This window comes from Rhincodon typus, unplaced genomic scaffold, assembly GCF_021869965.1.
Source record: "Rhincodon typus isolate 14 unplaced genomic scaffold, sRhiTyp1.1 hic_rhity00001017, whole genome shotgun sequence".
Classification (NCBI taxonomy): Eukaryota; Metazoa; Chordata; class Chondrichthyes; order Orectolobiformes; family Rhincodontidae; genus Rhincodon; species Rhincodon typus.
The window spans coordinates 11,386-35,032 of NW_025966655.1; the positions used below are offsets into that span (position 1 = coordinate 11,386).

Below are 23,647 nucleotides of genomic sequence, written 5' to 3' on the forward strand. Positions count from 1 at the left end.
AGGGTCACCGGACCCGAAACGTTAACTCTGTTTTCTCCTTCACAGATGCTGCCAGACCTGCTGAGCTTTTCCAGCAACTTTGTTTTTGTTCCTGATTTACAGCATCTGCAGTTCTTTTGGTTTTTAATTACAGAGGTCATGCCTAACAAATTCGCTAGAAACTTTGTTTTGACAGTGTGACCACATGTGTGGATGAGCTAAGTTCAGTTTTATGTAGTTTATGTGGATTTTAACAAAGCTTTTGACAAGGTCTCACATGGGAGACTGATTGAGAAAGTTAAAGTACATGGCAGTGAGGGAAAATTGGAGAGATGGATCTGAAAATTTGGAGAGATGGATCTGAAACTGGCTTAGTAAATAGGACACAAAAGGATTGTGGTAGAGGTTATTCGAGTGACTGCAAGCTGGTGTCCAGTGGTGTACCACATTGATCAGAACTGGGGCCTTTAATGTTTATTAAATACATAAATGATACAGATGAAAATGTTGGAGGTGGTGGCGATGTTAAGCAAATTTGCAGGTGACACCAAGATTGGTAGAGTGGTTAATAGGGAGGATGAAGGTTGTAGGTTACAAGATGATATAGATGGGCAGATGAATGGCAAAAAGGTACTTACTCCTGAGAAGTGCGAGGTGATGTACTTTGGAAGAAAACACAATGAATGGCAGGACACTGGGTAGCTTAGAGGAAGAGTGGTCTTGGTGTAATTATTCACAGATCCCGGATGTTGGCAGAGCACATGAATACAATAGTTAAGAAGGTATAGAGGACACTTGCCTTCATTCGTTGTGTCATAGAGTACAAGTGCAAGGAGGTAATGTTGGAGTTGTACAGAGTGTTGGTCAGGCCACAACTGGAGTACTGTGTGCAGTTCTGGTCACCTCACCACAGGAAGGATTGATAGCACTAGATGGGGTACAGAGGAGATTCACCAGGATGTTGTTTGGGATGGAGAAATTGAGCTATAAAAAAGGAGAAACCAGATAGTCTTCTCTGCTCAAAATAAAACACAATCTAAGCCTGAGTGAGGGAGGTCATGATTGTAATATACAAGACTATGAGGAGTATGGACAGGGTGAATAGAGAGCAGCTGTTCCCCTTGGTTGAAGGGTCAATCACGAGAGGGCATACTTTTAGATTAAGGGGCAGGAGATTCACAGAATTTAGGAAAAAAAACATTTTCAATCAGCAGGTGGTGGGAAAAGGGAATGTACTGACTGGAAAGGTGGACGAGGCTGGAAACTTACAACCTTAAAAGATATTTGGATGAGTACTATAAACATCATAACATTCAAGGACATGGGACAAGTGCAGGAAATTGGGATTAGCACACTTTTAGTGGTAGTTATGTCGGTACAGACTTGATGGGCTGAAGGGCCTTTTCTGCGCTGTATGAATCTATAAATGTACAGTTAGAATGTTTAAGAGACTTTTGGATAGGTTCATGAAGAGGAAAGGTTGGGAGGGATATGGGCCAAGTGCAGGCAGGTGGGACTAGTTTAGTTTGGGTAACATGATTGGACCGAAGTGTCTGTTTCCATGCTGCATGACTCTATGACTCAGATATAGACAATGACAGACTATGTAGAGCATGACTAAAAAAAGATAATTTTCACAAGATGAGGCTTTTGTCATATGCAAATTCCATGAACCACAGACTAAAATTTGGAAAGCATTTTCTGCCTCATAATATTGTTCTTCATTTCTCACACAATCACTAAATTTTGACTCAAGTAACAGATTGATTTCAATTTTCATTCATGAAAAGGTCAACCAAAAGTTGAAATTCATAGTAAATGCATCATGTACACACAAACTTATCTCAACATAAAATATTTTCAAAAAGAAATTCACCAAAAGCACATCAGGATATAACCAAGGATGAGCCATGGATGCCATTTTACAAACAACGCATCCACTTTGCCTTGCAGGAGAGATTGAAATCTTTTCACCTGGAACATGATCAGATTGTTCCTTGGATCCAAAAATTACAAAATGATTCGTCTCTTAAATAGTAGCATTCTGCTATTGATGAAACATCTGATTTATTTCATATTTGAAAGTTATGTGCAAGTGCTCAAGTCTCCCTCCATGCAGCATGGATGTTCACAAAGAAACTGTATATCTTCGCATTCGACATTTATTGAAGCATTTTTGTCACTGATTTAATGAAAAATTTACATCATTTTATCAAAGTGGTCAACACATTTGAACGTTCTCAGCCGCTATACACCGCTAGGAAAGAGTAAGCTTCTACAATTTGTGGTCCTATTACAAGACTGTAATCACTTTCTCCACTGATACAGCTAGCTGCAATATTTACAATCCATAGCTTGCATTGCAGAAACTGAACCACATACCTCCTTCCTGAAGACAAAGAAGGAAAATATCATTGCCATTTTCTTTCAATGCAAAGCAACCAAGAAGAAACAAATGAGTGTTTAAGGAGTCCTTGTGCATATTTAAGACTAAGACAAAGAGGTTCTTGGTTAGTAGGGGAAATCAAGGCTTACGGGAAATGTAGGAAAATGGATGTCAGGTATCAGTCATGATCCGATTTAATGGTGGAGCAGGCCTGAGGCGATAAACAGCTTACTTTTACTCCTATTTCTTATAGTTTAATAGACACGTAAAATACCAATGGGATACACAAATTCAATGGTGGATTTATGAAAGGAAAATGTTTGGCAAAACTAATGGAGTTTTCTGAGGCCATAATTAATAGAATAAATTTGGGAAACCAGTTGATGTGATGTAGTTGGATTTTCAGAAAGGTTTTGCTAAAGAGGCCAGTGTGCAAAATCAAAGTACATGACATCGGAGGTAATTTACAGTCACAGATTGAGAACTGATTGGCAAACAGGAAACAGTTAGAATAAATCAGTGATTTTCAAAGCGGAAAGTGGCGACTAGTGAGTCAGCATAAGATCAGTGCTTAGGCTCAGACATTGACAACATACAAATCGATGATTCGGACCAGGGAATCAAATGTATTATTTGCAAGTCTGCTGGTGACACGAAACTAGGTATGAGTCTGGCTAATGAGAAGACTGTCAAGAGTCTTCAAGTTGACTCAAACCAAGTTGAGCAAGCAGGCAAATTCATGACCTGACCAGTGTAATGTGGATAAGAGTGAAGTTGTCCACTTCGGTATGAAAAACAAATTGCCAGATTATTATCTAATTGATGACAGATTGGGTAATGTTGATGTACAAAGGGATCTGGACAGCCTTGTAAACCAGTCCCTGCAAGCAAGCATGCAGTTGCAGCAACTAGTCAGGAAGGCAAATGGTACGTTCGAGAACAGGAGCAAGGAAATCTTAGCTGCTGTAAAAGCCTGGGGGAGATTATCTTGTGAGTACCTTTATTTCTTACTCAAGAAAAGATAGACTTTCCTGTGCAGCAAAGGTTAATCCAGACTAAGATGAAGAGAACTTTTTTCACTCAAGGACAGTGAACCAGTGAAATTCTCTACCACAGAAGGCTATGGAAGTCAAGTCGCTGAATATGTTTAAAATGACAGATATCTAGAGATTAAAAATGGTATGGGGAGAAAATGGGAATATAGCAGCGAGATGCAGGATCAGCCATAATCATTCTGAAATGTCGAGCAGACATGATGGGACAAACAACCTCCTCCTATTTTCTAGTTTTCTGTATGTTTTTGTTCATGTGTTCATCCACATTTACCCCCTCCCCCCAGTAATTAAACTTAATATAGAAAAAAAATTGAAAAGGGATTTTAAAAGTATATAATTTACAACACATGATTAAATTTAACAAACAAATTATCTTGTATCCTTTAGTACCTATTTTGTTTTCTTTATTCATTTTAAAGCCTTAGTCTACCTCAAAAGTCTCAGATTCAGCTTGAAAAAAAAACTTTTCCTGCAATAGTTGAATAGTAACAAGTCACATTTACCATGTATACCAGAGTAGTTATCGATCTACTGTAACAGTCAACTGCTATTTTTAGCCAAAAATTCCCTTATTTTGTAAGCCAACAACAGAATTTCAGGCAAAAGAACAAACTATTTGCACTTCTCAGCCACTCAAAGTCAAACTTGCCGAGTGAAAACCTTGGCCTGACCATCCTCAGCGGTTTCAAAAACATCTGACCTTCCCTCCATCATGCCCTATGACTACCTTATGACATGCCTTAATGACTACTGCCCAGTGACTCTCACCTCCACAATCATGAAGTGCTTCAAGAGGCTGATCATGGTCCACATCAACTCTAGTCTCCCAGCCTGCCTGCCTCAATCCCTTACAGTTGGCCTACCAATGTAACAGGTCCACAGCAGATGCCACTTCACAAGCCCTGCACTCATCCCTGGAACATCTGGACAAGGACACCTACCTCAGACTCCTGCTCATCGACTACAGCTCTGCCTTCAACACCATTAGCCCCTCCAAACTGATCTCAAACCTCCGAGACCTTGGTCTCAGCTCCACCCTCTGCAACTGGATCCTCAGCTTTCTGACCCACAAACTGCAATCCGTGAAGATAGACAACTGCACCTCCTCCACAAAAACACTCAACACTGGACCATCGCAAGGATGTGTCCTCAGCCCCCTACTGTTCTCCTGCACACCCACGACTGTTGCCAAATTCAGAACGAATGCTATCTATAAGTTTGTTGATGACACCACTGTGGTGGGATAGATATCGGACAATGACGAGTCAGAATACATAAAGGTTTGAAAGGGCTTGGTGATGCAGTGCAATGAGAACAACCTCTCGATGTCAGCAAAACTGAAGAACTGATCATTGACTTCAGAAAGAAGAACACACCTCCATCTACATCAGAGCGGAGGTTGAGAGAGTGGAGAGCATTAAGTTCCTAGGAGTGACAATAACCGTCAAACTGTTTCTGGACTTCCCACGTAGACGCGACAGTCAAGGCTGCATAATGCCTGTTCTTCCTCAGGCAGCTCAGGAAATTTAGCATGTCCATAAGGACACTCATCAACAACTTTTATAGACGCACCATTTAAAGCATACTGTCCAGGTACATTACGGCCTGGTATGGCAACTGCTTGCCCAGGACTATAAGGAACTGCAAAAGGCTATGCGCATAGCCCAGACCATCATGGAAGCCAAATTTGCATCCATTGACTCCACTGACACAGCTTGCTGCAGCGGAAAGGCTGCTATCAAAGATCCATTACATGCCAGTAATGCTCTCCTGTGTATCTTCTGCCTGACCGAAGAGGTTGTAGAAGCTTAAACACATGCTCCAGCAGGTTCAGGAACAGCTTAAAGTTTGAGAAGATTTGTAGCTTGGGTTGTAGACATGCTCGCCAAGCCGGTGGGTTTGGTTGCAAACATTTTGTCACTCTGCTTGGTAACATTGTCAGTGTGCCTCCGGTGAAGTGCCAGTGTTCTGTCCTGCTTGTTATTTAAATGCCCCAGTTTGTTAGTGTTTGGTACCACTTCCAGTTCTGTTTCTCAGTGGTTTGTACACTGGGTCTAATTCAATGTGTTTGTTGATAGAGTTCCAGTTAGAATACCAGGCCTCCAGGAATTCCCCGCGTGTCTCTGTTTGGCTTGTGCGATTATGGCTGTGTTGTGCCAGTCAAATTCATGTCCCTTGTTGTCTGAGTGTAGTGAGACAGGTGAGAATTGGTCATGTCTCTTGGTGGCGAGTTGGTGTTGGTGTATCCATATTGTCAATTTTCTTCCAGTTTGGTCTATGTTGAGTTTCTCACAGTTCTTGCATGGTATTTAGTAAATTACACAGTTTTGCTGGTTTTGGGTATGGGATCCCTCAAGTTTGTCAGTAGCTGTCGTAGGGTGGTTGTTGGTTTGTGGGCTACCCTGATACCTAGGGGTCTGAGTAGTCTTGCGGTCATCTCTGAAATGTCCTTGATGTACAATAGGGTGATAAGTGATTCTGGTCGTGTTGTGTCTTCTTGTTGTGGTCTGTCTTGGAGGTAATGGCGAATTGTACTTTTTGGGTACCCATTCCGTTTGAAGGCTCCGTATAGGTGCCCCTGTTCTGCTTTGCATAGTTCCAGGTTGCTGCAACGTGTTGTGGCTTTCTATATACGCTAGTCTGGAGGTTCCCTTTTGTGTTCTACCATTTTGTCCAGGATGGGTAGTCGGTTGTTGTTCTCTTCAGTATGTAGATGTCATCTACACATCGGACCCAAAGTTTGGGTTGGATAGGAGGGAGCGCTGTAAATTCTAACCTTTGCATTACTGCTTCTGTGATCATTCCTGATATTGGAGATCCCATTGGTGTTCCGTTGATTTATTTGTATATGCCGTCGTTGAAGGTGAAGTAGGTTGTGAGACACAGATCTAGTAGTTTCATGGTGGTATCCTTATTCATGATGTTGGTGTCCTGGGGTGCCTGCCTGCTTGATTTGTCCAGTCGTGTAGCAATTGTCTCTTTGGCTAGGTCAATGTTTATGGATGTAAATAGTGCTGTTAGGTCAAAGGATATCATCTTGTCCTCATCTATCCTGGTATCCTTGATGATGTTGAAGAATTTTTGCCATGAGTGGATGGAGTGGGTAGTGTTGTCCATTAAGTATTTCAATTTCTGTTGCAGTTCTTTCACAAGTCTACGCATGAGTGTGCCTGGTAGTGAGACAATGGGCCTGAGGGGACCTCTGATTTGTGTAGCTTGGGGAGTCCATAGAAGCAGGGTGTGTCGGATCCCTCTGGCTTCATTTTTTGGTAGTCTGTCTCGCTGATGTCTCCAGAGTTGTGTAATTTCTTCAGGGTTGTTGTAATCCTGTTCCCTAACTGTGGTTAGGTCAACTGTAGGGAGCCCCAATATCAGGACTGATTGCAGAAGCAGTAATAAAAAGGTTAGAGTGGACAGCGCTCCCCACTATACAACCCAAACTTTGGGTCCAATATGTAGATGACACCTTTGTGATTATTAAACGCACTAAACTGGAAGAAACCCACTGACACATAAACAACATCCTCACCGGGACAAAATTCACAAAAGAAGAGAAGAACAACAACCAACTACCCTTCCTAGGCAAAATGGTACAACGCAAAAACAATGGGCAACTCCAGACTAGCATATATAGAAAGACCACACATACAGACCAGATACTCAGTCACACTAACAACCACCCCAATGCCCACAAATGGAGTTGCATCCGGACACTACTTAAACAAGCCATTTACAAAACATACAGAATACCATGCAAGAACTGTGAGAAACACTACACAGGCCAAACCGGAAGAAAATTGACAATACAGATACACAAACACCAACTAGCCACCAAGAGACATGACCTATTCTCACTTGTCTCACTACACTCAGACAACAAGGGACATGAATTCGATTGGCACAATACAGCCATAATCGCACAAACCAAACAGGACACACCAGGGAATTCCTGGAGGCCTGGTAATTCTAACCAGTAATTAGACCCTGTGTACAAACTACTCAGGATCAGAATCGGAAGTGGTATCAAACACCAACAAACTGGGGCATTTAAATAACAAGCGGGACAGAACACTGGCGCTTCACCAGAGGCACAGTGACGATGTTACCAAGCAGGGTGACAAAACATTTGCAACCAAACCCACTAGCTCGGCGAACATGTCTACAACCTCAGCAACAGCTTCTTCCCAGCTTTTATTAGACTGATGAATGGACTCTCTAACTTCACATAAGCTAGCGCATGCCCTGTTCGCTTAACCTGTATGCCTCTGTCAAATTTGTTTTTCCTCAACTTATGATCTCTGTGTATTTCCTTACTATGATTTGCTTCTACTGCTGGTAAACAAAGCCCTCCACTGTACTTAGGCACATGTGACAAATCAAAATCAGAATTAGGGACAAACACCGATGATTGCACAAAGTTCAGCATTATTTGTGACTTCTCAAGTCCTGAAGCACTATGTCAAAATGCAGCAAAACCTGGTCAATATCCAGGTTGCGGTTCACACGTGGCAAGTAAAATTCACACCACACAAATTACAGGCGATGATTCTCTCCAACAAGGGAAAATGTAACCACTGACCCTTCACATTCAATGATTATTATCATTGCTCAATTCCCCCTCTAGCATCTTGGGGGTTCATTTTGACCAGAAACTGAACTGGACTAGCCATATAAATACCGTAGCTACAAGAGTACATCAGAGGCTAGGAATCCTACAACGAGCACCTAAACTAACTCCTGAAAGCTTGTCCACCAACTACACGTCAGGTGTGCGATAGAATACTCCCCACTTGCTTAGATAAGTGCAGCTCCATCAACACTTGAGAAGCTCGACACCATCCAGGACAAAGCAGCCTGCTTGACTGACATAATCAAAAATGTTCATTCCCTCCACCACTGACACTCAGCAGCAGTAGTGTATCAAGATGCACTACAGAAGTTCACCAAGGATCCTCAAACAGCACCTTCCAAACCGACTACCATCCAGAAGGAAAGAGCAGCGAATATATGGGAACATCACCACTATGTACTCCTCAAAGCCTCCCACCATGATGACTTGGAAATATTACAAATCCTCAGCGTTGCTGGGTAAAAATCTTGGATCTCTCTCTTTAATTGCATTGTGAATCTACCTACAGCAAACGAACTCCAGCAGCTCACCTTCAAGGACAACTAGGGATGAGCAATAAAACAAAAACCAAAAGAACTGCGGATGCTGTAAATCAGGAACAAAAACAAAGTTGCTGGAAAAGCTCAGCAGGTCTGGCAGCATCTGTGAAGGAAAAAACAGAGTTAAGTTTCGGGTCCGGTGACCCTTCCTCGGAACTGAGGAAGTTCTGAGGAAGGGTCACTGGTCCCAAAAATGTTAACTCTGTTTTTTCCTTCAGAGATGAGCAAGAAAAATGGTGGCCCAGCCAATGTCTACATTCCATTAATGATTTTTAAAAAAAGTTCAAGTAGCACAAGATTGAAAATAGTTTTTGGTGCACAACATCAAGGTTATCACCTCAGTGATGCATGTTGGACTTTCACCCATCCCCCATCTAATATGGTAACATGGTATCATGAAAGAAGAGTAGATACAAAGACCAGGTTAAACTATAAAGGCACTGAAAGCATGCTTATGGCACAGCAGTAGTGTATTTGCCTCTAGACACGGAGGCCTGGGTTCAAGTTCCATCTGCTCCACAGGGTGTAATAACATCTCTGAACAGGTTGATTAGAAAAATAATTTCTTTTTATATTTAATCTAAAGGCACTGAAATTGCAGAAGAGACAAATAATTCAAGGTATTGTAGAAGCACATTAGAGACTGGAGGAAGGGGTTCACTCAGAAAAAGAAACAGAAGAAAGCCTAGTACCTGGCTGAAAGTTAAAGTTGTGAAAGATGACAAACTGACAGAACAGACTCGGTCTCTTAAAGATCTTTTGGAATCTTCGCCCTGGAACAACCAAAAAGATTAGACATTGTGGGTTTCAAAAGATTTGCCCTTGTATACCAAGTTCAGGAGGAGAAAACAACGTGTACTGCGAAAAAGAGACCAAGGATTCACAGTGTCTCCCAGCAGATTTTATGGCTGGTTTCAGTGGTTTATAATCAAACATTAACAAAATAATAGATTCAGATTGCCCTGTATTGTAAATGTTGGCGAAACTACCATGAATGCTGGCTTGCCAGTGAACAGCTTTAGCGCAGGCACAAAGCCAAGGAATTAGTAGATTCACATTTTTGTGTTGCTGCGCACATCCAAAGAGACAAAGCTGACCATTGAGAGAAAAACCCTCTGAGAACAGCATCTCCCAAAAGGTAATACCTGTTCTACATTCATCATAAAGAATGGATGAATCATGAAGCAAAAGTTGAAATTGCTGGCAAAACTCTGTGCAGCATCTGTGGGAAGAAAGTTCAGTTAACATTGAGAGTTTAGTGACTTTTCATCAGAACTACCCACAAATGCTGCCAGACCTACTGAGTTTTGCCAGCAATTTCTGTTTCAGATCTCCAGCATCTGCAGTTTTGTTTTATTATAATGGATGGTTTCATGGTGGCTTGAAAATCTGGCTGAGAAAAGACTGGAATTTCTGATAAGAAGACGTCGTAAAAAAAAAGTGAGATCTGGGACATGTTCAGATCACACCTTGAAGATTCTGTTACTGACAGACTACAAAATTTTGAGATTACAGTGATTTTGCTCTCTAACCAGACTTACTTAGTAACCAAATGCTCTAAGAAATCCTACAAAGATAACATGCATGAACAATGGAATAACTTGATGATTGAGGAGAAAAATCATTTACAAAAGGAGGGCTGCATATGGGCTCCAATATTAGCAGTCCTACGTGAATGAGATGCAGAGGCCTGGGGTGAAATCAAAACAGCTTGTCAGCAAAACATCAAGAAATGAGGGAAATCCAATGCAACTGATGGCACAGAAGCGGATTATTTGTGAAACAACATGGCTAATTGCAACACAAATACTGATTATAGATAGTGAATTACAATACTAGTCATGCAGCAAATTGGGAAATGTTGTTTGGTTTTAAAGACAGGGAGGAGTGTAAATTCTATGAATTTTAGTATACAATCAGTGCATGCTCTGCTGCGAAGTAGTATTCTTTTCTACATTTTACAAAAACCAAGTGAAATCATATAACTACAGTATTTCTAAAAGATGAGATTTTCTGTCCAAGCTTTCCATCAGGACAGAAGTGCAAGAACATCCAATCTGAAAGAACAACAATTTAGACTCTGTGAGAAAAGGGTTGTGCTTGATTAGCAAGTAGACTGTGATCGTTACAGGCATTTCCATGGAGAATACACCAGAAACAGTTAACTGCTAAGTCTGTTTAAATTCAAATCAATCAAGTTGGTTCTGATTGGTCAAGGCATGGCCATGGGAAATACAACAGGAAAAGGCTGGCCCTCAAGCATTTATTCAGTTGAAAAAGATGCAACACAGTCAGGTTCTTTCATTTTGCAAAGGCCAGGACTCTGTTGGAACATGTGGCTTCCAGCACATGCAAATGCACATTCTAGCATGTTCTTACCTACCAAAGGGAATGGAGACACTGCTGTGTGCGCTATTTTACTGAGACGTGGCTCAATCCTGCTTCACTTGACTGTCCTTTACAACACAAGGGTTTCCCAGTTCACAATAGATTGCTCCACATCCTCATGCAAGGCAAGAGGCAGTGGGGTCTGCCTCCTAATCAACATGTTTTGGTGCTCAGATGTGACGACACTAGTAAGTTACTGCTCTTTGACTTAGAGAATTACTAATGGTGAAGTGCCATCACTAATACCTGCCGTGGAAGTTCACTTCTGGCATCCTGACAGCAGCTTACATCCCACTCCTTACAGAAGGAAAGAGTGCACTTTGTGAAATATACACTGCTTCAAATAGCCTTGAGTTGGAATACCTCGAGGCCCTGTTCATGGTAGCGAGTGACTTCAACCAAGCCAGCCTCAACAGTATGCTACCAAGATACCAACACATCTCCTGTCCCACCTAAGACCCAAACATCCTTGACGACTGATACATAACCAAAGATGCCTGTTGTTCCATCTCTTGCCTACATTTTCGAATATTAAACCAGAAGGCTATGCTCCTTCTCCTGGCTTACAAGCAGAAACTGAAGCATGAGGATCGGGTACAAAAAGTCATACTGAGTCTACAGATGAACTCCTACTGGACTGCTTGGCAACGGTGTATTCGTCCATATTCAGGAACTACCGGCTGACCTAAATGAGTATGCCACTACTGACACAGACTTCATCAGCAAGTGTACAGAGAATTGTGTGCAAAGGAAGTTCATCCAAGCGTTTCCCAACCAGAACCTGGAGATGAAACGGTAAATCCACTCCCTACTGAAGTCCAGGTCTGAACATTCGAATCAAGTGATCCTGAGCTACACAGGAAATGTAGGTATGACATTTGCAAAGCCAGAGATATCAGAGACAATACCAGACTAAGCTAGAGTCACAGATTAACCATAAGAACATAGATCAACTGTGGCAAGGCTTACATGACAGAAGGAGCTATGAAGCGAAGTAGGGTAGAACTGTTGACAACAATGTAACCCTCCCGATGAGCTTAATGCATCCAATGCTCGTTTTGAACAGAAGGTCAGTGAAATGATGTCACCTGCCCCGACAGCCTCAGACACACCTGTACCCACAGTCACCACTGCAAACATCAGATCGGCCTTCTCGAGAGTGAACCCACAGAAAGCAACCAGTCCGGATGGACTCCCCAGCCGCGCACTCGGATCCTGCACAGACCACGTGGCTGGAGTAAGGAGGGGCTGAAGATGTCTGCAAATACTCCCATCTGAGGTTCCCACCTGGTTCAAGGAGACCACTATCATCCCAGTACCAAAGAAAAATCAGGCCATGTGCCTTAATGACTGCTGCCTGGGAGCTCTGTCATCAGTCATTATGATGTGCTTTGAGAGGGTAGCAATGGCACACATCAACTCCAGCCTCCCAGACTGCCTTGATCCACAACAATTCACCTACCATTTCAATAGGTCCACCGCAGATGCCATCTCCTTGGCCCTACACTCATCCTGAAACATGTGGATAACAGGGGCACCTACCTCAGACTCCTAGTCATTGACTTTAGCTCCATCTTCAACACCGTAATTCCATCCCCAAACTCTGAATCTGCTCCCTCGTAAGCAACTGGATCCTTGACTTATTCAGCTGCAGACCACGATCAGTAGGGACAGGCGACAACACCTCCTCCATGATAAACCTCAACACCAGTGCCCCACAAGGCTGTGTACTCAGCCCTTTACTATACTACTTAGACATTATGACCACGTGGCCAAATTCTGTTCTACCACCATTTGTAAGATTGCTGATAACACCACCATAAGGGTCAGATCTTAAACAACGATGAGACAGAATATAGGAAAGAGATAGGAGCTTAGTGGCAAGATGTAAAGACAATAATCTCTCCCTCAATGTCAGCAAAATGAAGGAGCTCTTTATTGACTTCAGGAAGCAGAATGGAGGACACAGTCCTGTCTGTATCAATGGTGCTGATGTAGAGATGGCCAAGAACTTCAAGTTCCAAAGAGCAAATATCAACAATCTGTCCTGGACCATCCACGTCAACACTATGCTTAAGAAAGCACACAAACGCCTCTACTTCCTCAGAAGGCTGAAGTAAATTCAGCATGGCCAGAATGACTCTTAACTTTTATAGATGCACCATAAAAAGCATCCTTTCTGGATGCATCACAGCTTGGTAATGGCAACTGCTTTGACCAAGACTGCAAGAAATTACAAAGAGTTGTGAACGCAGCCCAGTCCATCATGTAAACCGACTTTCCATTCATGGACTCTTTCTATACTTCCCACAGCCTCAGGAAAGCAACCAATATGATCAAAGATCCCTCCCACACTGCTTATACTCTCTTCCACCCTCTTCTGTTGGGCAGAAGATGCAAAAGTTTGAAAACACATTCCAGCAGAATCCCTACAGTGTGGAAACAGGCCCTTGGGCCCAAACAAGTCCACACCGACCCACACAGCATCCCACCCAGACCAATCCCTGAACACTAGGGGCAATTTAGCATGGCCAATCCACCTAACCAAACTGGAGCACCCAGAGGAAACCCACGCAGACACAGGGAGAATGTGCAAACTTCACACAGTCACCCAAGGGCAGAATCCAACCCAGGTCCCTGGCGCTGAGAGTCAGCAGTGTTAACCAATGAGCCACTGTGCTGCCGCCACTGTTATCAGACTTCCCCACTGTTATGAGACTTGCGAATGGACCTCTATCTCTGCACCTTCTCTGTCGCAATAACACTATTCTGCATTCTGTTCCATTACTCTTACGTACTTATGGGTATGATTTGCCTGGAGAGCATGCAAAATAATACTTTTTACTGTACCTCAGCACATGACGAGAATAAAAATCAAATCAAAATACAAGCGGGCCACCATGCAAGCCCAAATGAGTCTTAGTTATTTGGGTAATTTTCAGCATAATCTGAGTTGTGTAACAACTTATCAAATCACAGAATCAAATCTAATAATAGGCACTATAGTCTCGTGGTTTAGAAGCCTGGGCAGACTGGGTGTAGTCAATCGTATGTTTCTAGTCACCAGCCAAAGGGTGGGATGTATGGTCCAATGTCTTGACATATCCTACCCTACCAGGGTATCTTAAGGTGGAGACTGGATACTTTTCAGGTGTGAAAGTGGCAGCCATGGGTCGAATCATGAATTTACATAAATACAGTAAGCAAATATCTCATCATGGTAGTTGGCATCCTGCAGGATATCCTTGTTTTGCATCTAGCTTGAGCAATGAGCAGCTGGTTGATGATAATTTATGAACTGTCAATCATAGCGCATGCCAAATGCCAAGAATCCCAACACGTAAAGTAACCAGTGATGGTATCCATAAAGTAAACAACAGTAGAGCAGCTATTAGAATAAGAAGGAAACAAAGCTCCTTCACCTGCACTGTTTTAAAGGTAAACAAGAGTATAGGAAAAAGCCTGTTAAAGTATGTAAATTTGCATAAACAGCTTTGTTTTTGATGAATTTTCAGGGAGATTCATTGATAAAAATTCAATAAAACTGTTCTTTTCTTTTATTCTACTTTTGGGGGCAGCGTTGGCAAGAATAGTCTCCGACCTGGCAACTCTGCGATAGCGAGACAATGACAGGATTCCAACTCTCAAAAATGTTTATTGTGGACCCCGGCTTTTTTTTTAGTAAAAACCTACACCTTGAAACTCAACTTTTATATAAACACATATGGTATTTAGGTTTTTAATACAGAAGAACATTTCAAAATGTGTTTCAAAGAAGCATGATGAGGTGAGGAAAGACAACCCCAAAAAGGACACAGAAGGATGAGTGACAAAAAAAAATTGTGAACAGAACTTCTTATTCAAAAAAAGTTGAGTCTTAAAAGCAGTAAAAGTGAGAGGTCATGGGGTTTAAGGAAATCCAGAGAAGAGAGGACCAAATGGATTCATTCATATTCATCAAGGGAGACAATTAACAATATTCCAGGATTACAAGAGAGGAAACACAAGCAGAAATTGCTGGAAAATCTCAGCAGGAAATGTCTGGCAGCGTCTGTGGAGATAAAGCAGGGTTAACATTTTGGGTCCAGTGATACTTGTTCAAAAGAGGAGAATATTGAGGGAAAGACTGTACAGCTGAGGAGATTGCATGGATACAAAAGGAGCATGGCCAAGTGATTTCAAAACTCAGACAAGAATTTTCAAGTTGAGGTGCTGACGTCCACAGCAAGGACAGGAACAATGGAAGAGTGGGATTAAATGCATAGTAGGATTACAATGTTAGAACTCGCGCAGAATTTTCATTAGTATTCATCATTTTCTGTTTGGACCTGTGAACCAAGAGCCTAAGGTGACCTCTAGATTGTAAGCAGAAACTTGCTTAAAAAAAAATAAACAAACTAAAATGTGCTTGAGACCAGGCCTGGAGTTAATTTCTGATCAGAGTCTGCTGTAGATGTTTTGGGGCTTCATAAGGATACAACCAATCGTAACAGAGAAACCAAAGTCTGAAAAAGTTTTTGAGCAGTGTTTATGTCAGAAGAAGTGTGCCTGAGAAGCTACAGGCCAGAGGTTTGAATGCTCCCTGGTTATTCTCCCATTGTGAACTTATTGAAGTTCAGAGAATAGAACCTCAATTATAAGTACTAAATGAATACTCCTAAGCCTACTGGAAACCAGCTGCATGCATCAGCATCTTCAGAATCCAAGCTAGATACAATCCTGTGGTGTTACTGATCATGAAGTCTGCCTAACTGAACTGGCCAGTTACATCTCATTTTTTTTTCTTTCCATTTACTCCTTAACCTTATGTATTTGTCGGTCTATCTGTCTCAGTGAGAATGGGGGAGGGGTTAGAATTAAAGAGAATTGGATATAAATTAGTTTACCTTGTGATTTTACTTTACTTGATTAAACCTACAGTATTATTAACAAACTTAAATATTTTGTTTAATCTGTAAACCTGTTGTCAGGTATTGCTTTCCAAAGAGTCTGGTTAGGAACCACTGGGGTCAATTTTGAAGTTACTTAAATATTTGAATTTTACTGTGTTGCAAATACAGGGATAGGGAGGATGATTTGAATTGGCACGCTGACATTCTGTCATAACATTAGAGACAGTTTTAGATGACCTCATGGTGAAGAAAAAAAAGCCAGAAGAGCAATCAAGTAGTCAGGGTTAGTGGTAGAACTGGCACAAATGACGGATTTAGCAGTACATGCATAAAGAATCACAGGTACTGTAATGGAGAATATAGATTAGGATTCCATGACTTTTACAGAATCCCGACAGTGCAGAAGTGCCCATCAAGTCTGCAGCAACCCTCCAAAGAACATCCCACCCAAACTCAGCTCGTCCTAACCTTATTCCCTGTAATCCTGCATTTCCCGTGGTTAAACCACCTAACGTACACATCCCTGGGCACTATGGACAATTCACCTAACCTGCATATCTTTGGACTGCGGCAGGAAACTGAAGGACCCAGATGAAATCCACACATACAAGGGAAGAACATGCAAACTCTACACAGACAGTTGCCCGATCCTGGAATTGAACCTGGGTCCCTCGAGCTGTGAGACAGCGGTGCTAACCACTGAGCCACCGTGCCACCAATTTTGATGAGTAACTGTAATTGAGAAATGGAATGAATGGAAAACAAAGTTTGTGGTAGTAGTCAAGTATGGTGGCTTAACTCCTCCCAAATTATCCAGCCAAATCCAAAGCTAGCTGTTAATCAAGCAGACTGATAAGCAGAGACAATGGAGAGGTTGAGAGCAGTGGTGATAATGACAATATGGCTAATATCTGTGAATAATGTCAGCTTATCCTATATCTGTTGTTTCAAGGGACATCAACAAATAGAAGCAAAAGGAGGATTGATCTTTGACACCCAAGTCATTTTTCGATGTGTATTGCTATAATTGGATAATTAGGTTAAATCAAACCAGGGTTATCCACTGAACAACAATGGACAGAGACATTTGAGGAAGATGGTGTGCTGACTGTATATCAGTGTAGGACCAATTTCAGTGTTACGTGGGGCAGAAATCTGTTCATAAAATTCAAGCAGATGGGCAGGGACATAAAAGACTACAAGCACTGACAGTTTGCAGGCATGCTTATTTTTCTGTATTTTTGACTGTGGACTGAAATAGGAAAAGGACTTTTAAAAACAAAACATACAGAAAGGGTGAACACAATTTTGTAAAGTAAGTATCTTGACATTCAAACTGCTGTTTACACCACTGTTTTTTAAAGCAATGTGGAAGAGGGTTAAAACTTATGAGGTTAAGCCTGCAGGTGTGGAGCAAGGGTGATTTAGCAAGCATAGATTGGTCTAAGGAATAGTGACCTGTTTTTGATGATAAAGGCTGTCTGTCTGCCAACAACCACGTGCTTGGCTCTCAGATAGCTGAACAGCTTTTGGGTTGACTATTTAGCGAGAAGCCATCATACCTCTAGCAAGGAAGGAGCTGTCCTTTCTCTGCAGTGAAAGACACCAGCCTCAGTTCTGTGAACCCTGCGCACAGGGACCATTGAATGGCCTTCTTAGTGTAACCCTATGCCCATAACACCCAGGTTAATTTGATGCTTGTTTGTGTTTGTCTGTATGTGTGTAAAGAAGATAGAATTTTAAGTGGTCAAGTTATACTTCTACATTTCATAATTGGTTATATGTAGCAAGAATCTACTTATTTGCAATAAATAATAATCCCAAGTACAGAAACTTAATCTATTCCATCTGTCAACCTGGATTTAAAAGACAAGTAAATTGTGGAATTGTGTACTTATATAAAACCTAACTTTTATCATGACTCCAGGAATAGTGGGATTTGATTTCCCAAGTGCTATCCTCACAAAAAAGAACACAACCAATCATGATAAACAAGGTATAATTAATGGAATTTCTTCACATCTATTGATAGTTGTTAGTTGCTGTAGAAGTACATAATCTACTCAATGTGATTTGAGACTCCACGATCTCCCCACAAACCACCCCAAAAAATTGGAGACTTAAAAAAGCCCTTGAAGCTTTCTAGAGACCTACAGCACGGAGACAGGCCCTTCTGTCCAAACTGGTCCATGCTGACCAAAATGTCCATCCATGCTAACCCCATTTCCCTGCACTTGGCCCAAATCCTTGTTAGGCAGGTTTAAAATATAACAACCTTTTCTTACTTTGACAAAAGCATTTGTTTTTCAGTTCGTTTTTTTGAAAATGAAGAATCTCTTTTTCTCAGCGGAAAAGTTAACATTTTCAATAAGTAGTCATATGGGCAACAGCCATGCTGTCATTTAGGCTGCTTATTCAGATTTTTTAATAAAATTTGATTTTTAATACAATAACTTTCCACAGAGTCCCACAGCATAGCAACAGGCCATTTGGCCCAACAAGTCCACACCAACCCTCCAAACAGCATCCCACCCAGACTCATGCCTCTATCCTATCTCTGTAATCCTGCATTTCCCAGGCAAATCCACATAACCTACACATCCCTGGACACTATGGGGCAACTTATCATGACCAATCCACCTCAACTGTACATCTTCGGACTGTGGGAGGAAACCGGAGTACCTGGAGGAAACCCACGCAGACATGGGGAGAATGTGCAAACTCCACACAGACAGTCAACTGAGGGTGGAATTGAACCCAGGTCCCCAGCACTGAGGCAGCAGGGCTAACCATTGAGTCACTGTGCCTACCTATTCTGCAGGTTTCTCTGGTTGTGCCAGACTCCTGAGAATCACAAAGGTCTTACTCCCAACAGTGATCATGATGTGATGCCAAAAGGAGGCCACTTTAAGTGGAACAGTCCACTGCATTTCACTGTCATCAGCAGCAACTGGGACTCCTTCATGAACCCCATCTGCAAGTAGGCTTGCGACAGCTCCATTTTTGAGAATTCCTTTCCCCCAGCCAGTCTGTGGACATCCGTCGTGTAATCTTGGCAGGCCTCAAGGACAGTTTCTTTAACTTTTCCTTATATATTAATACAGGAATCAGCACTTGCACCCACTCCCGCCCCACCAAACTATTGAGAAGAACCCAGAAACGAACAGCTTTGCTGCATCCCAACAGCATGTTTAACCAAAAAACTCTGCTGACACTGTGGCTTCTGCTCTCCCACAGACCTAGCTGCGTCCCAGTCTTCTCTGGCTGGCAGTATGTACATTATGCTTTGTCTTCTGAATTGTGTCTTTTAGACACCCCTTCTCTTGCTTAAGTTGGACTGACAAGTTCAAGCAATATGACCACTCACTTACACATGCAGCACTGGGCTTTGAGTCCAATATGTTGACTCCCTGTGGCCACTCTTGCCACATCGGCAGCATTCTATGGTCGGTAGTGCACTCTGCTGAGTTCCAATGCTGTCTCCGAGTTAAACTTAGGATTGAGGTAATTTATGTTTGTAAGAAATGTTAGTTAAAGACCGTGTAAGTTGCAGACACAACAATTGTGCAATAAGTTCTTGCTTAGGTGAATATTGATTAAAGACAAAGTCGGAGACACACCAACTGTGCACCAGTAACTTGCTGATGGTGGGACGACCAATGAGTTGTAAATGAGAGAAATTATACTTGCAAGTGTAAAAGAAGTCACTAACTGCTTTAAGAGGTGACACATTAGAACAATCTTGTCATCCCAACTCTCATCCCCAGTACTCGCGGAGTTAAAATATCCAACAACTCGCAGCCAATCAAATCCTGATATTGCCCTCAGTGCTCCAAGTCCCAAAAGGTACTTCCCTCCAAAACTTCCTGACACTACAGCAGCAACCAACCTCCCAAAATTCAAGGACTTCCCTACCAATTCTCCAGAACGCCTTTCCTCGTCCTTCAATATTTTGCCGTCAAGGTACTGACAAACCTTATCCCATGCTGCAAGATCCCTTTCCAATACAACCATATTCAGGACAGTCCCCAATGCTGATGTCATTCCTTATTCGTTGGCATAACAGCTCCGTTCAAATTTCCTATCCACCTAACTTACAATATTAAACACAAATTTCCATCAGAAAACATCTGGATCCCAAAGTACAGAAGGTTACCTTGCAAAGCAAGCAAATATATAATTTCAAACAAAGAAGGATCGACACACACACTGCAAGAACATGATTTTGAATTAATTTAGCTGAAATAGTGTTGAAGATTCTCATTTCATAAAAATTCATTATAAAATTCTAAAGTTTGATTCCTGGCCATTCATTATTGGTATTTCCCCATTTCAAATAGACATGCGTTGGCAACTTCTGTAACATTCAAGCAGAGAATTGCAAGATTTCCTGCTTAGAATAGAATCGATTAAAACTAGCTGCCCACAAGCAAAAGAAAAGGGAATAAATTGATAATTGTAAAGAAAAGTCTTTTGGTGGACTAGCGCAATGCAAGATTCTGGCAACATACATATTGAACCAATATATTACTTACTAGCCTTCATTGCATTAAAATACTCAAAACTGAACACACATTAAAATCACAGATATCTTTTGGAATTGCAAGACACCAAAAGTTCATCATAACCCCAATATTTTCAAAATGATGTTAAAAACTTGCTTGAAGGAACTAAAGGAGATGCATTAAAGTCATTCAATAGCAAAACCATAATGCGATACTTAAAAATATCTAACATTGCTGTAAAAATTAAATGTAATAGCTCTGAAATGAAAAAAAAATTAAAAGTTGCATTTGTATGGTGCCTTTCAAGATATCAGGGTGCCACAAAGCATTTAAAGTCAATTAACTACTTTTCTTAAAATGTACTTCGCATTATAATGCAGGAAATGCAGCAGCCAAACGTGCAGTTGGGATTTACAAATATCAATGTGATATTTGCTATACAATCTCCATTGAGGTGTTTATCCCAAGGGCTAGCTAGGACTAACTCTTCCAAGACAGCACATTCAACACTGGAGAACTTCCTCACATCAGTGGTGTCAGCTTAGATTTTATGCTTAAACCTCTGGCACAGGACTCAAGCCAACAATCTGCTGACTTGGCAGCCTCAAGTGTTACCTCAGCTAAAGCCAGCATGAAGTTTGAAACAATTAAATTTATTAAATATCAACTATTTGCCAGAGTTGGTACTGAACTCAATCTTTGGGTGCTAATACATTGTTACAGTCACCAGATGAGCATTAGCAGTTTCCCCAAAAAAAAAATTTGACACTTTCTCCTCGAAACTGCAGTTTTACTCTCCCTCAATCCATGTATTTATGGAATCAGATGTTTCACTCTTGCTTCCTAACTGTTTCAGACACCAAGTCCACATTAATTATAATTAAATTACTCATAACATATTGTACGTATGTTCTTGATTACTACCCCAAATATACTTGACCTGTACCTTGATCAAATTGGTTTGTGAATAATTCATCCATTACATTGAACTTGAAGAGGATTCCTATACTCAGACATGCTGATCTCAAGGCCTGTTATCACACTTGTATTTTTTAACCTACACTCACCCTTTAGGACACATTTTTCTTTTCCTCTTGCACTTCCCGGCAACAGAAAATCTCCCATAACTGTTGAGTACTTATTTCCAATTACTTTCCTTGAACTGGAAGTTTTTAAGTCATTTTGTTGCCCTAAAAATTTCTATGCAAATTTTTTCTGGTACCATTGTCTTCCTGGTCTTAAATATCTTAATTCATTTTATGCTATCAAATCTGACAGTCAACATTCTCTTTTCCTCATCCAATAAAAGCACCATCTCTCACAAGGTGAGGAAATTTGGAAACCCAGGATCACTGTGTCAGTCATTCCTGACCTGTTAGAAATTTTTCACTTTATTTTGTTTTAAAAGAAAGTGAGCTGCAACTCAGACTCTATATTTTCAGTGTTTTCATTCACTGGAATTGACCAGAGGGTAATGTTTAGCACTTCATTGTACAGCTCAGATTTGGGGCTACATGGCTGCTTTGTGTCTTGCAGAAAAGTCAATTTTCAGTGTTTTTTACTGGCATGCTTGCACCATTTATTAACCTGTCATTGCCTGTAATAGGTTCGATTGATTGATGTCAGTTAATCTTGAATTTTAAGCCTCACTTTAGTCAGGGAACCAATAGTTTGGATCAGGTTGATGTATTTGCCTGTCTCTACATGGGATACTGTCACTGACCTGACTTTTCATGGAGAGACAGAGGTTTTTCAAGCAAGTGGTTTGCACCAAAATTCCACCAATACATCCATACCTGCTTGATTTTTTATTTCTGGATACAGGCCAATGGTCATTTGCTTGCATTCTCATACAAGCTGTAGATATTTCAGCCACATTTAGTGAGGAAAGCTACACTCTGTAAAGTTTAAAAGGGCTTTCATGTTCACAAAAAGCTACTCAGCTTAAAAGTTTCTTTTCTCTTGCACCCCTTTGCACACAAACAAACACAAACCCTTGCTATTAATGTTTCCTTGGTCATGCAAAGTTTGGTTATAAAGTTCTTATTTATTATTTCAATTTTTGTTGCATTTTACTCATCCATGGTACAAAAGAATAAATTTCTGTTTGGTTAGTCAGTGTTAATTGCATTAAGTTTTGAGAAGTATGCCCAAATTAATTTGAGTATCACCATATGTAATTTTTGCCACATGCCAGATTAGACAGTATTTTAGAACAACGGTGATTTCTTCTATACTTGAAAGAATTCTTGATGCAAGAATGGCAACCTTGTGTAATTTGATTAACTCAGCTAAAAATATTTCACACAAAACCTATGCATTTTAATCATCCACAAACTAGCGATAACCCAATTTTAAGTAACTGTAAAGTATCTTAAAAGACTGTATAAAATCACAGACTATACTCATGTCCAGTCATCAATTTCCCAGTAAATTAGTAAAGGAAAAAATTTAGAGCTTCATAGCATTGCTATTTCCAATCTTCTGCCTAATTTTATAGCCTTCTGAATGCATGCAACTAGCTGAAGTTTGCAACTGTGATTACTTCAACATAAAAGCATGGCTGTCTTATAAAGATGCTACTATTTAGGTTACAACAATAGATCAAGGAAATGGGAGTTACTCTGAACATAATTTAGACTTAAAATTCAACTACATTTTTATGTTGGCTCTAATTTGCCAATCAGCACTCTGCTCATGCAGTAAAAATTTGACTTTTCCCTTCAAATTGGTATTTTTGTGAAATGTCCTGATCAGCGCCAGACTAAAAGCTTTGACAAAACGTTTCTTTTCAGCAAAGAAATCCTGCACTCAAACAACTAAATTGAAGACCAATACATTTTTCTAGGAAAGGTAATAGTATATAGTGACATGACCGGATGGAGGCAAGATAGAGATCAGCCATGAACTCACTGAATGACTTGAGGGGTTGAATGGCGAACTCCTGTTCTTAAGTCCTGATAATGATAACAAAAACATTATAATAACCAAGAATGCACCTTGTGCTACATTTTCAGAGCCTTCAGTACGTTTCCTGTTCAAATCATCTCTGAATTTATCTAATACATCCATTACGTCATATTGCTTGTTGGAGGATATAATTTGCACCAAACATGACCTGGGTTTTTCCTTTGTAAATTTGAATATAAATGCATTACTTTTTCAAATCATTAAATTTAAAGACAAAATGTGGAAACAAAATATAACTAAATGTAAGCTTTAATTATAACAATTACTTTATTGAATCTCTACATAAATCTCACAAGAGCAAGA

The 23,647-nt window shown here is 40.8% G+C and overlaps 1 long non-coding RNA gene across 1 annotated transcript in view; it reads right to left on the reverse strand.

Annotated features, from left to right (window-relative positions):
* Positions 1-23,333, reverse strand: part of LOC125481147 — a 34,574-nt gene extending 11,241 nt beyond the window's left edge. The window contains exon 1 of the long non-coding RNA XR_007261234.1: positions 23,288-23,333. This is a non-coding gene — a long non-coding RNA (uncharacterized LOC125481147). The remainder of the gene's footprint in view (positions 1-23,287) is intronic.
* Positions 23,334-23,647: the final 314 nt, after the last annotated feature.